Genomic DNA, 13,192 nt, shown 5'->3' with positions numbered 1-13,192 from the left:
AGGAAGTAAAATGTGAAAAAATATTTCTACATCCCATGGCCTTTCCCAACCATTTAAATTTTTCTCTTACAGGTGTAACACTTCCGAAAAACCAATACAACGCCCACCCGGAAGAATATATAAAGCTAAACGAACCGTTCACTGGGCACTTATCCGTACGAAAATCCCTATCGATTTACCTGTATTTACAAGGATATAAAATGTGAAAAAAATATTTCTACATCCCATGGCCTTTCCCAACCATTTAAATTTTTCTCTTACAGGTGTAACACTTCCGAAAAACCAATACAACGCCCACCCGGAACAATACATAAAGCTAAACGAACCGGTCACTGGGTACTTATCCGTACGAAAAACCCTATTGATTTACCTGTTTTTACAAGGAAGTAAATGTGAAAAAATATTTCTACATCCCATGGCCTTTCCCAACCATTTAAATTTTTCTCTTACAGGTCTAACACTTCCGAAAAACCAATACAAAGCCTACCCGGAACAATATATAAAGCTAAACGAACCATTCACTGGGCACTTATCCGTACGAAAAACCCTATTGATTTACCTGTTTTTACAAGGAAGTAAAATGTGAAAAAAATATTTCTACATCCCATGGCCTTTCCCAACCATTTAAATTTTTCTCTTACAGGTGTAACACATCCGAAAAACCAATACAACGCCCACCCGGAAGAATATATAAAGCTAAACGAACCGTTCACTGGGCACTTATCCGTACGAAAATCCCTATCGATTTTCCTGTTTTTACAAGGAAGTAAAATGTGAAAAAAAATATTTCTTCATCCCATGGCCTTTCCCAGCCATTTAAATTTTTCTCTTACAGGTGTAACACTTCCGAAAAACCAATACAACGCCCACCCGGAAGAATATATAAAGCTAAACGAACCGTTCACTGGGTACTTATCCGTACGAAAATCCCTATTGATTTACCTGTTTTTAAACGGAAATAAAATGTGAAAAAATATTTCTACATCCCATGGCCTTTCCCAACCATTTAAATTTTTCTCTTACAGGTCTAACACTTCCGAAAAACCAATACAACGCCCACCCGTAACAATATATAAAGCTAAACGAACCGTTCACTGGGTACTTATCCGTACGAAAATCCCTATTGATTTACCTGTTTTTAAACGGAAATAAAATGTGAAAAAATATTTCTACATCCCATGGCCTTTCCCAACCATTTAAATTTTTCTCTTACAGGTCTAACACTTCCGAAAAACCAATACAACGCCCACCCGGAACAATATATAAAGCTAAACGAACCGTTCACTGGGTACTTAACCGTACGAAAATCACTATTGATTTACCTGTTTTTACAAGGAAGTAAAATGTGAAAAAAATATTTCTACATCATATGGCCTTTCCCAACCATTTAAATTTTTCTCTTACAGGTCTAACACTTCCGAAAAACCAATACAACGCCCACCCGGAACAATATATAAAGCTAAACGAACCGTTCACTGGGTACTTATCCGTACGAAAATCACTATTGATTTACCTGTTTTTACAAGGAAGTAAAATGTGAAAAAATATTTCTACATCCCATGGCCTTTCCCAACCATTTAAATTTTTCTCTTACAGGTGTAACACTTCCGAAAAACCAATACAACGCCCACCCGGAAGAATATATAAAGCTAAACGAACCGTTCACTGGGCACTTATCCGTACGAAAATCCCTATCGATTTACCTGTATTTACAAGGAAATAAAATGTGAAAAAAATATTTCTACATCCCATGGCCTTTCCCAACCATTTAAATTTTTCTCTTACAGGTCTAACACTTGCGAAAAACCAATACAACGCCCACCCGGAACAATATATAAAGCTAAATGCACCGGTCACTGGGCACTTATCCGTACGAAAATCCCTATCAATTTTCCTGTTTTTACAAGGAAGTAAAATGTGAAAAAAATATTTCTACATCCCATGGCCTTTCCCAGCCATTTAAATTTTTCTCTTACAGGTCTAACACTTCCGAAAAACCAAAACAACGCCAACCCAGAACAATATATAAAGCTAAACGAACCGTTCACTGGGCACTTATCCGTACGAAAAACCCTATTGATTTACCTGTTTTTACAAGGAAGTAAAATGTGAAAGAAATATTTCTACATCCCATGGCCTTTCCCAACCATTTAAATTTTTCTCTTACAGGTCTAACACATGCGAAAAACCAATACAACGCCCACCCGGAACAATATATAAAGCTAAACGAACCGTTCACTGGGTACTTATCCGTACGAAAATCCCTATTGATTTACCTGTTTTTACAAGGAAATAAAATGTGAAAAAAATATTTCTAAATCCCATGGCCTTTCCAAACCTTTTAAATTTTTCTCTTACAGGTGTAACACTTCCGAAAAACCAATACAACGCACACCCGGAAGAATATATAAAGCTAAACGAACCGTTCACTGGGCACTTATCCGTACGAAAATCCCTATCGATTTACCTGTATTTACAAGGAAATAAAATGTGAAAAAAATATTTCTACATCCCATGGCCTTTCCCAACCATTTAAATTTTTCTCTTACAGGTCTAACACTTCCGAAAAACCAATACAAAGCCTACCCGGAACAATATATAAAGCTAAACGAACCATTCACTGGGCACTTATCTGTACGAAAAACCCTATTGATTTACCTGTTTTTACAAGGAAGTAAAATGTGAAAGAAATATTTCTACATCCCATGGCCTTTCCCAACCATTTAAATTTTTCTCTTACAGGTCTAACACCTACGAAAAACCAACACAACGCCCACCCGGAACAATATATAAAGCTAAACGAACCGTTCACTGGGTACTTATCCGTACGAAAATCCCTATTGATTTACCTGTTTTTAAACGGAAATAAAATGTGAAAAAATATTTCTACATCCCATGGCCTTTCCCAACCATTTAAATTTTTCTCTTACAGGTCTAACACTTCCGAAAAAACAATACAACGCCCACCCGGAACAATATATAAAGCTAAACGAACCGTTCACTGGGTACTTAACCGTACGAAAATCACTATTGATTTACCTGTTTTTACAAGGAAGTAAAATGTGAAAAAAATATTTCTACATCATATGGCCTTTCCCAACCATTTAAATTTTTCTCTTACAGGTCTAACACTTCCGAAAAACCAATACAACGCCCACCCGGAACAATATATAAAGCTAAACGAACCGTTCACTGGGTACTTATCCGTACGAAAATCACTATTGATTTACCTGTTTTTACAAGGAAGTAAAATGTGAAAAAATATTTCTACATCCCATGGCCTTTCCCAACCATTTAAATTTTTCTCTTACAGGTGTAACACTTCCGAAAAACCAATACAACGCCCACCCGGAAGAATATATAAAGCTAAACGAACCGTTCACTGGGCACTTATCCGTACGAAAATCCCTATCGATTTACCTGTATTTACAAGGATATAAAATGTGAAAAAAATATTTCTACATCCCATGGCCTTTCCCAACCATTTAAATTTTTCTCTTACAGGTGTAACACTTCCGAAAAACCAATACAACGCCCACCCGGAACAATACATAAAGCTAAACGAACCGGTCACTGGGTACTTATCCGTACGAAAAACCCTATTGATTTACCTGTTTTTACAAGGAAGTAAATGTGAAAAAATATTTCTACATCCCATGGCCTTTCCCAACCATTTAAATTTTTCTCTTACAGGTCTAACACTTCCGAAAAACCAATACAAAGCCTACCCGGAACAATATATAAAGCTAAACGAACCATTCACTGGGCACTTATCCGTACGAAAAACCCTATTGATTTACCTGTTTTTACAAGGAAGTAAAATGTGAAAAAAATATTTCTACATCCCATGGCCTTTCCCAACCATTTAAATTTTTCTCTTACAGGTGTAACACATCCGAAAAACCAATACAACGCCCACCCGGAAGAATATATAAAGCTAAACGAACCGTTCACTGGGCACTTATCCGTACGAAAATCCCTATCGATTTTCCTGTTTTTACAAGGAAGTAAAATGTGAAAAAAAATATTTCTTCATCCCATGGCCTTTCCCAGCCATTTAAATTTTTCTCTTACAGGTGTAACACTTCCGAAAAACCAATACAACGCCCACCCGGAAGAATATATAAAGCTAAACGAACCGTTCACTGGGTACTTATCCGTACGAAAATCCCTATTGATTTACCTGTTTTTAAACGGAAATAAAATGTGAAAAAATATTTCTACATCCCATGGCCTTTCCCAACCATTTAAATTTTTCTCTTACAGGTCTAACACTTCCGAAAAACCAATACAACGCCCACCCGTAACAATATATAAAGCTAAACGAACCGTTCTCTGGGCACTTATCCGTACGAAAAACCCTATTGATTTACCTGTTTTTAGAAGGAAGTAAATGTGAAAAAAATATTTATACATCCCATGGACTTTCCCAACCATTTAAATTTTTCTCTTACAGGTCTAACACTTGCGAAAAACCAATACAACGCCCACCCGGAACAATATATAAAGCTAAATGCACCGTTCACTGGGCACTTATCCGTACGAAAATCCCTATCGATTTTCCTGTTTTTACAAGGAAGTAAAATGTGAAAAAAATATTTCTACATCCCATGGCCTTTCCCAGCCATTTAAATTTTTCTCTTACAGGTCTAACACTTCCGAAAAACCAAAACAACGCCAACCCAGAACAATATATAAAGCTAAACGAACCGTTCACTGGGCACTTATCCGTACGAAAAACCCTATTGATTTACCTGTTTTTACAAGGAAGTAAAATGTGAAAGAAATATTTCTACATCCCATGGCCTTTCCCAACCATTTAAATTTTTCTCTTACAGGTCTAACACATGCGAAAAACCCATACAACGCCCACCCGGAACAATATATAAAGCTAAACGAACCGTTCACTGGGTACTTATCCGTACGAAAATCCCTATTGATTTACCTGTTTTTAAACGGAAATAAAATGTGAAAAAATATTTCTACATCCCATGGCCTTTCCCAACCATTTAAATTTTTCTCTTACAGGTCTAACACTTCCGAAAAACCAATACAACGCCCACCCGGAACAATATATAAAGCTAAACGAACCGTTCACTGGGCACTTATCCGTACGAAAAACCCTATTGATTTACCTGTTTTTACAAGGAAGTAAATGTGAAAAAATATTTATACATCCCATGGCCTTTCCCAACCATTTAAATTTTTCTCTTACAGGTCTAACACTTGCGAAAAACCAATACAACGCCCACCCGGAACAATATATAAAGCTAAATGCACCGTTCACTGGGCACTTATCCGTACGAAAATCCCTATCGATTTTCCTGTTTTTACAAGGAAGTAAAATGTGAAAAAAAATATTTCTACATCCCATGGCCTTTCCCAGCCATTTAAATTTTTCTCTTACAGGTCTAACACTTCCGAAAAACCAACACAACGCCCACCCGGAACAATATATAAAGCTAAACGAACCGTTCACTGGGTACTTATCCGTACGAAAATCCCTATTGATTTACCTGTTTTTAAACGGAAATAAAATGTGAAAAAATATTTCTACATCCCATGGCCTTTCCCAACCATTTAAATTTTTCTCTTACAGGTCTAACACTTCCGAAAAACCAATACAACGCCCACCCGGAACAATATATAAAGCTAAACGAACCGTTCTCTGGGCACTTATCCGTACGAAAAACCCTATTGATTTACCTGTTTTTAGAAGGAAGTAAATGTGAAAAAAATATTTATACATCCCATGGACTTTCCCAACCATTTAAATTTTTCTCTTACAGGTCTAACACTTGCGAAAAACCAATACAATGCCCACCCGGAACAATATATAAAGCTAAATGCACCGTTCACTGGGCACTTATCCGTACAAAAATCCCTATCGATTTTCCTGTTTTTACAAGGAAGTAAAATGTGAAAAAAATATTTCTACATCCCATGGCCTTTCCCAGCCATTTAAATTTTTCTCTTACAGGTCTAACACTTCCGAAAAACCAAAACAACGCCAACCCAGAACAATATATAAAGCTAAACGAACCGTTCACTGGGCACTTATCCGTACGAAAAACCCTATTGATTTACCTGTTTTTACAAGGAAGTAAAATGTGAAAGAAATATTTCTACATCCCATGGCCTTTCCCAACCATTTAAATTTTTCTCTTACAGGTCTAACACATGCGAAAAACCAATACAACGCCCACCCGGAACAATATATAAAGCTAAACGAACCGTTCACTGGGTACTTATCCGTACGAAAATCCCTATTGATTTACCTGTTTTTACAAGGAAATAAAATGTGAAAAAAATATTTCTAAATCCCATGGCCTTTCCAAAACTTTTAAATTTTTCTCTTACAGGTGTAACACTTCCGAAAAACCAATACAACGCACACCCGGAAGAATATATAAAGCTAAACGAACCGTTCACTGGGCACTTATCCGTACGAAAATCCCTATCGATTTACCTGTATTTACAAGGAAATAAAATGTGAAAAAAATATTTCTACATCCCATGGCCTTTCCCAACCATTTAAATTTTTCTCTTACAGGTCTAACACTTCCGAAAAACCAATACAAAGCCTACCCGGAACAATATATAAAGCTAAACGAACCATTCACTGGGCACTTATCTGTACGAAAAACCCTATTGATTTACCTGTTTTTACAAGGAAGTAAAATGTGAAAGAAATATTTCTACATCCCATGGCCTTTCCCAACCATTTAAATTTTTCTCTTACAGGTCTAACACCTACGAAAAACCAACACAACGCCCACCCGGAACAATATATAAAGCTAAACGAACCGTTCACTGGGTACTTATCCGTACGAAAATCCCTATTGATTTACCTGTTTTTAAACGGAAATAAAATGTGAAAAAATATTTCTACATCCCATGGCCTTTCCCAACCATTTAAATTTTTCTCTTACAGGTCTAACACTTCCGAAAAACCTATACAACGCCCACCCGGAACAATATATAAAGCTAAACGAACCGTTCACTGGGTACTTAACCGTACGAAAATCACTATTGATTTACCTGTTTTTACAAGGAAGTAAAATGTGAAAAAAATATTTCTACATCATATGGCCTTTCCCAACCATTTAAATTTTTCTCTTACAGGTCTAACACTTCCGAAAAACCAATACAACGCCCACCCGGAACAATATATAAAGCTAAACGAACCGTTCACTGGGTACTTATCCGTACGAAAATCACTATTGATTTACCTGTTTTTACAAGGAAGTAAAATGTGAAAAAATATTTCTACATCCCATGGCCTTTCCCAACCATTTAAATTTTTCTCTTACAGGTGTAACACTTCCGAAAAACCAATACAACGCCCACCCGGAAGAATATATAAAGCTAAACGAACCGTTCACTGGGCACTTATCCGTACGAAAATCCCTATCGATTTACCTGTATTTACAAGGAAATAAAATGTGAAAAAAATATTTCTACATCCCATGGCCTTTCCCAACCATTTAAATTTTTCTCTTACAGGTCTAACACTTCCGAAAAACCAATACAAAGCCTACCCGGAACAATATATAAAGCTAAACGAACCATTAACTGGGCACTTATCCGTACGAAAAACCCTATTGATTTACCTGTTTTTACAAGGATATAAAATGTGAAAAAAATATTTCTACATCCCATGGCCTTTCCCAACCATTTAAATTTTTCTCTTACAGGTGTAACACTTCCGAAAAACCAATACAACGCCCACCCGGAACAATATATAAAGCTAAACGAACCGTTCACTGGGTACTTATCCGTACGAAAAACCCTATTGATTTACCTGTTTTTACAAGGAAGTAAATGTGAAAAAAATATTTCTACATCCCATGGCTTTTCCCAACCATTTAAATTTTTCTCTTACAGGTCTAACACTTCCGAAAAACCAATACAAAGCCTACCCGGAACAATATATAAAGCTAAACGAACCATTCACTGGGCACTTATCCGTACGAAAAACCCTATTGATTTACCTGTTTTTACAAGGAAATAAAATGTGAAAAAAATATTTCTATATCCCATGGCCTTTCCCAACCATTTAAATTTTTCTCTTACAGGTGTAACACTTCCGAAAAACCAATACAACGCCCACCCGGAACAATATATAAAGCTAAACGAACCGTTCACTGGGTACTTATCCGTACGAAAAACCCTATTGATTTACCTGTTTTTACAAGGAAGTAAATGTGAAAAAAATATTTCTACATCCCATGGCCTTTCCCAACCATTTAAATTTTTCTCTTACAGATCTAACACTTCCGAAAAACCAATACAACGCCCACCCGGAACAATATATAAAGCTAAACGAACCATTCACAGGGTACTTATCCGTACGAAAATCACTATTGATTTACCTGTTTTTACAAGGAAGTAAAATGTGAAAAAAATATTTCTACATCCCATGGCCTTTCCCAACCATTTAAATTTTTCTCTTACAGGTCTAACACATGCGAAAAACCAATACATCGCCCACCCGGAACAATATATAAAGCTAAACGAACCGTTCACTGGGCACTTATCCGTACGAAAAACCCTATTGATTTTCCTGTTTTTACAAGGAAATAAAATGTGAAAAAAATATTTCTACATCCCATGGTCTTTCCCAACCATTTAAATTTTTCTCTTACAGGTCTAACACTTCCGAAAAACCAAAACAACGCCCACCCGGAACAATAGATACAGCTAAACGAACCGTTCACTGGGCACTTATCCGTACGAAAAACCCTATTGATTTTCCTGTTTTTACAAGGAAATAAAATGTGAAAAAAATATTTCTACATCCCATGGTCTTTCCCAACCATTTAAATTTTTCTCTTACAGGTCTAACACTTCCGAAAAACAAAAACAACGCCCACCCGGAACAATAGATACAGCTAAACGAACCGTTCACTGGGCACTTATCCGTACGAAAATCCCTATTGATTTACCTGTTTTTACAAGGAAATAAAATGTGAAAAAAATATTTCTACATCCCATGGCCTTTCCCAACCATTTAAATTTTTCCCTTACAGGTCTAACACTTCCGAAAAACCAATACAACGCCCACCCGGAACAATATATAAAGCTAAACGAACCGTTCACTGGGTACTTATCCGTACGAAAATCACTATTGATTTACCTGTTTTTACAAGGAAGTAAAATGTGAAAAAATATTTCTACATCCCATGGCCTTTCCCAACCATTTAAATTTTTCTCTTACAGGTGTAACACTTCCGAAAAACCAATACAACGCCCACCCGGAAGAATATATAAAGCTAAACGAACCGTTCACTGGGCACTTATCCGTACGAAAATCCCTATCGATTTACCTGTATTTACAAGGAAATAAAATGTGAAAAAAATATTTCTACATCCCATGGCCTTTCCCAACCATTTAAATTTTTCTCTTACAGGTCTAACACTTCCGAAAAACCAATACAAAGCCTACCCGGAACAATATATAAAGCTAAACGAACCATTAACTGGGCACTTATCCGTACGAAAAACCCTATTGATTTACCTGTTTTTACAAGGATATAAAATGTGAAAAAAATATTTCTACATCCCATGGCCTTTCCCAACCATTTAAATTTTTCTCTTACAGGTGTAACACTTCCGAAAAACCAATACAACGCCCACCCGGAACAATATATAAAGCTAAACGAACCGTTCACTGGGTACTTATCCGTACGAAAAACCCTATTGATTTACCTGTTTTTACAAGGAAGTAAATGTGAAAAAAATATTTCTACATCCCATGGCCTTTCCCAACCATTTAAATTTTTCTCTTACAGGTCTAACACTTCCGAAAAACCAATACAATGCCTACCCGGAACAATATATAAAGCTAAACGAACCATTCACTGGGCACTTATCCGTACGAAAAACCCTATTGATTTACCTGTTTTTACAAGGAAATAAAATGTGAAAAAAATATTTCTATATCCCATGGCCTTTCCCAACCATTTAAATTTTTCTCTTACAGGTGTAACACTTCCGAAAAACCAATACAACGCCCACCCGGAACAATATATAAAGCTAAACGAACCGTTCACTGGGTACTTATCCGTACGAAAAACCCTATTGATTTACCTGTTTTTACAAGGAAGTAAATGTGAAAAAAATATTTCTACATCCCATGGCCTTTCCCAACCATTTAAATTTTTCTCTTACAGGTCTAACACTTCCGAAAAACCAATACAACGCCCACCCGGAACAATATATAAAGCTAAACGAACCATTCACAGGGTACTTATCCGTACGAAAATCACTATTGATTTACCTGTTTTTACAAGGAAGTAAAATGTGAAAAAAATATTTCTACATCCCATGGCCTTTCCCAACCATTTAAATTTTTCTCTTACAGGTCTAACACATGCGAAAAACCAATACATCGCCCACCCGGAACAATATATAAAGCTAAACGAACCGTTCACTGGGCACTTATCCGTACGAAAAACCCTATTGATTTTCCTGTTTTTACAAGGAAATAAAATGTGAAAAAAATATTTCTACATCCCATGGTCTTTCCCAACCATTTAAATTTTTCTCTTACAGGTCTAACACTTCCGAAAAACCAAAACAACGCCCACCCGGAACAATAGATACAGCTAAACGAACCGTTCACTGGGCACTTATCCGTACGAAAAACCCTATTGATTTTCCTGTTTTTACAAGGAAATAAAATGTGAAAAAAATATTTCTACATCCCATGGTCTTTCCCAACCATTTAAATTTTTCTCTTACAGGTCTAACACTTCCGAAAAACCAATACAACGCCCACCCGGAACAATATATAAAGCTAAACGAACCGTTCACTGGGTACTTATCCGTACGAAAATCACTATTGATTTACCTGTTTTTACAAGGAAGTAAAATGTGAAAAAATATTTCTACATCCCATGGCCTTTCCCAACCATTTAAATTTTTCTCTTACAGGTGTAACACTTCCGAAAAACCAATACAACGCCCACCCGGAAGAATATATAAAGCTAAACGAACCGTTCACTGGGCACTTATCCGTACGAAAATCCCTATCGATTTACCTGTATTTACAAGGAAATAAAATGTGAAAAAAATATTTCTACATCCCATGGCCTTTCCCAACCATTTAAATTTTTCTCTTACAGGTCTAACACTTCCGAAAAACCAATACAAAGCCTACCCGGAACAATATATAAAGCTAAACGAACCATTAACTGGGCACTTATCCGTACGAAAAACCCTATTGATTTACCTGTTTTTACAAGGATATAAAATGTGAAAAAAATATTTCTACATCCCATGGCCTTTCCCAACCATTTAAATTTTTCTCTTACAGGTGTAACACTTCCGAAAAACCAATACAACGCCCACCCGGAACAATATATAAAGCTAAACGAACCGTTCACTGGGTACTTATCCGTACGAAAAACCCTATTGATTTACCTGTTTTTACAAGGAAGTAAATGTGAAAAAAATATTTCTACATCCCATGGCTTTTCCCAACCATTTAAATTTTTCTCTTACAGGTCTAACACTTCCGAAAAACCAATACAAAGCCTACCCGGAACAATATATAAAGCTAAACGAACCATTCACTGGGCACTTATCCGTACGAAAAACCCTATTGATTTACCTGTTTTTACAAGGAAATAAAATGTGAAAAAAATATTTCTATATCCCATGGCCTTTCCCAACCATTTAAATTTTTCTCTTACAGGTGTAACACTTCCGAAAAACCAATACAACGCCCACCCGGAACAATATATAAAGCTAAACGAACCGTTCACTGGGTACTTATCCGTACGAAAAACCCTATTGATTTACCTGTTTTTACAAGGAAGTAAATGTGAAAAAAATATTTCTACATCCCATGGCCTTTCCCAACCATTTAAATTTTTCTCTTACAGATCTAACACTTCCGAAAAACCAATACAACGCCCACCCGGAACAATATATAAAGCTAAACGAACCATTCACAGGGTACTTATCCGTACGAAAATCACTATTGATTTACCTGTTTTTACAAGGAAGTAAAATGTGAAAAAAATATTTCTACATCCCATGGCCTTTCCCAACCATTTAAATTTTTCTCTTACAGGTCTAACACATGCGAAAAACCAATACATCGCCCACCCGGAACAATATATAAAGCTAAACGAACCGTTCACTGGGCACTTATCCGTACGAAAAACCCTATTGATTTTCCTGTTTTTACAAGGAAATAAAATGTGAAAAAAATATTTCTACATCCCATGGTCTTTCCCAACCATTTAAATTTTTCTCTTACAGGTCTAACACTTCCGAAAAACCAAAACAACGCCCACCCGGAACAATAGATACAGCTAAACGAACCGTTCACTGGGCACTTATCCGTACGAAAAACCCTATTGATTTTCCTGTTTTTACAAGGAAATAAAATGTGAAAAAAATATTTCTACATCCCATGGTCTTTCCCAACCATTTAAATTTTTCTCTTACAGGTCTAACACTTCCGAAAAACAAAAACAACGCCCACCCGGAACAATAGATACAGCTAAACGAACCGTTCACTGGGCACTTATCCGTACGAAAATCCCTATTGATTTACCTGTTTTTACAAGGAAATAAAATGTGAAAAAAATATTTCTACATCCCATGGCCTTTCCCAACCATTTAAATTTTTCCCTTACAGGTCTAACACTTCCGAAAAACCAATACAACGCCCACCCGGAACAATATATAAAGCTAAACGAACCGTTCACTGGGTACTTATCCGTACGAAAATCACTATTGATTTACCTGTTTTTACAAGGAAGTAAAATGTGAAAAAATATTTCTACATCCCATGGCCTTTCCCAACCATTTAAATTTTTCTCTTACAGGTGTAACACTTCCGAAAAACCAATACAACGCCCACCCGGAAGAATATATAAAGCTAAACGAACCGTTCACTGGGCACTTATCCGTACGAAAATCCCTATCGATTTACCTGTATTTACAAGGAAATAAAATGTGAAAAAAATATTTCTACATCCCATGGCCTTTCCCAACCATTTAAATTTTTCTCTTACAGGTCTAACACTTCCGAAAAACCAATACAAAGCCTACCCGGAACAATATATAAAGCTAAACGAACCATTAACTGGGCACTTATCCGTACGAAAAACCCTATTGATTTACCTGTTTTTACAAGGATATAAAATGTGAAAAAAATATTTCTACATCCCAT

This window comes from Paroedura picta, chromosome 11, assembly GCF_049243985.1.
Source record: "Paroedura picta isolate Pp20150507F chromosome 11, Ppicta_v3.0, whole genome shotgun sequence".
Lineage (NCBI taxonomy): Eukaryota > Metazoa > Chordata > Lepidosauria > Squamata > Gekkonidae > Paroedura > Paroedura picta.
This window is presented reverse-complemented; position numbering follows the sequence as displayed.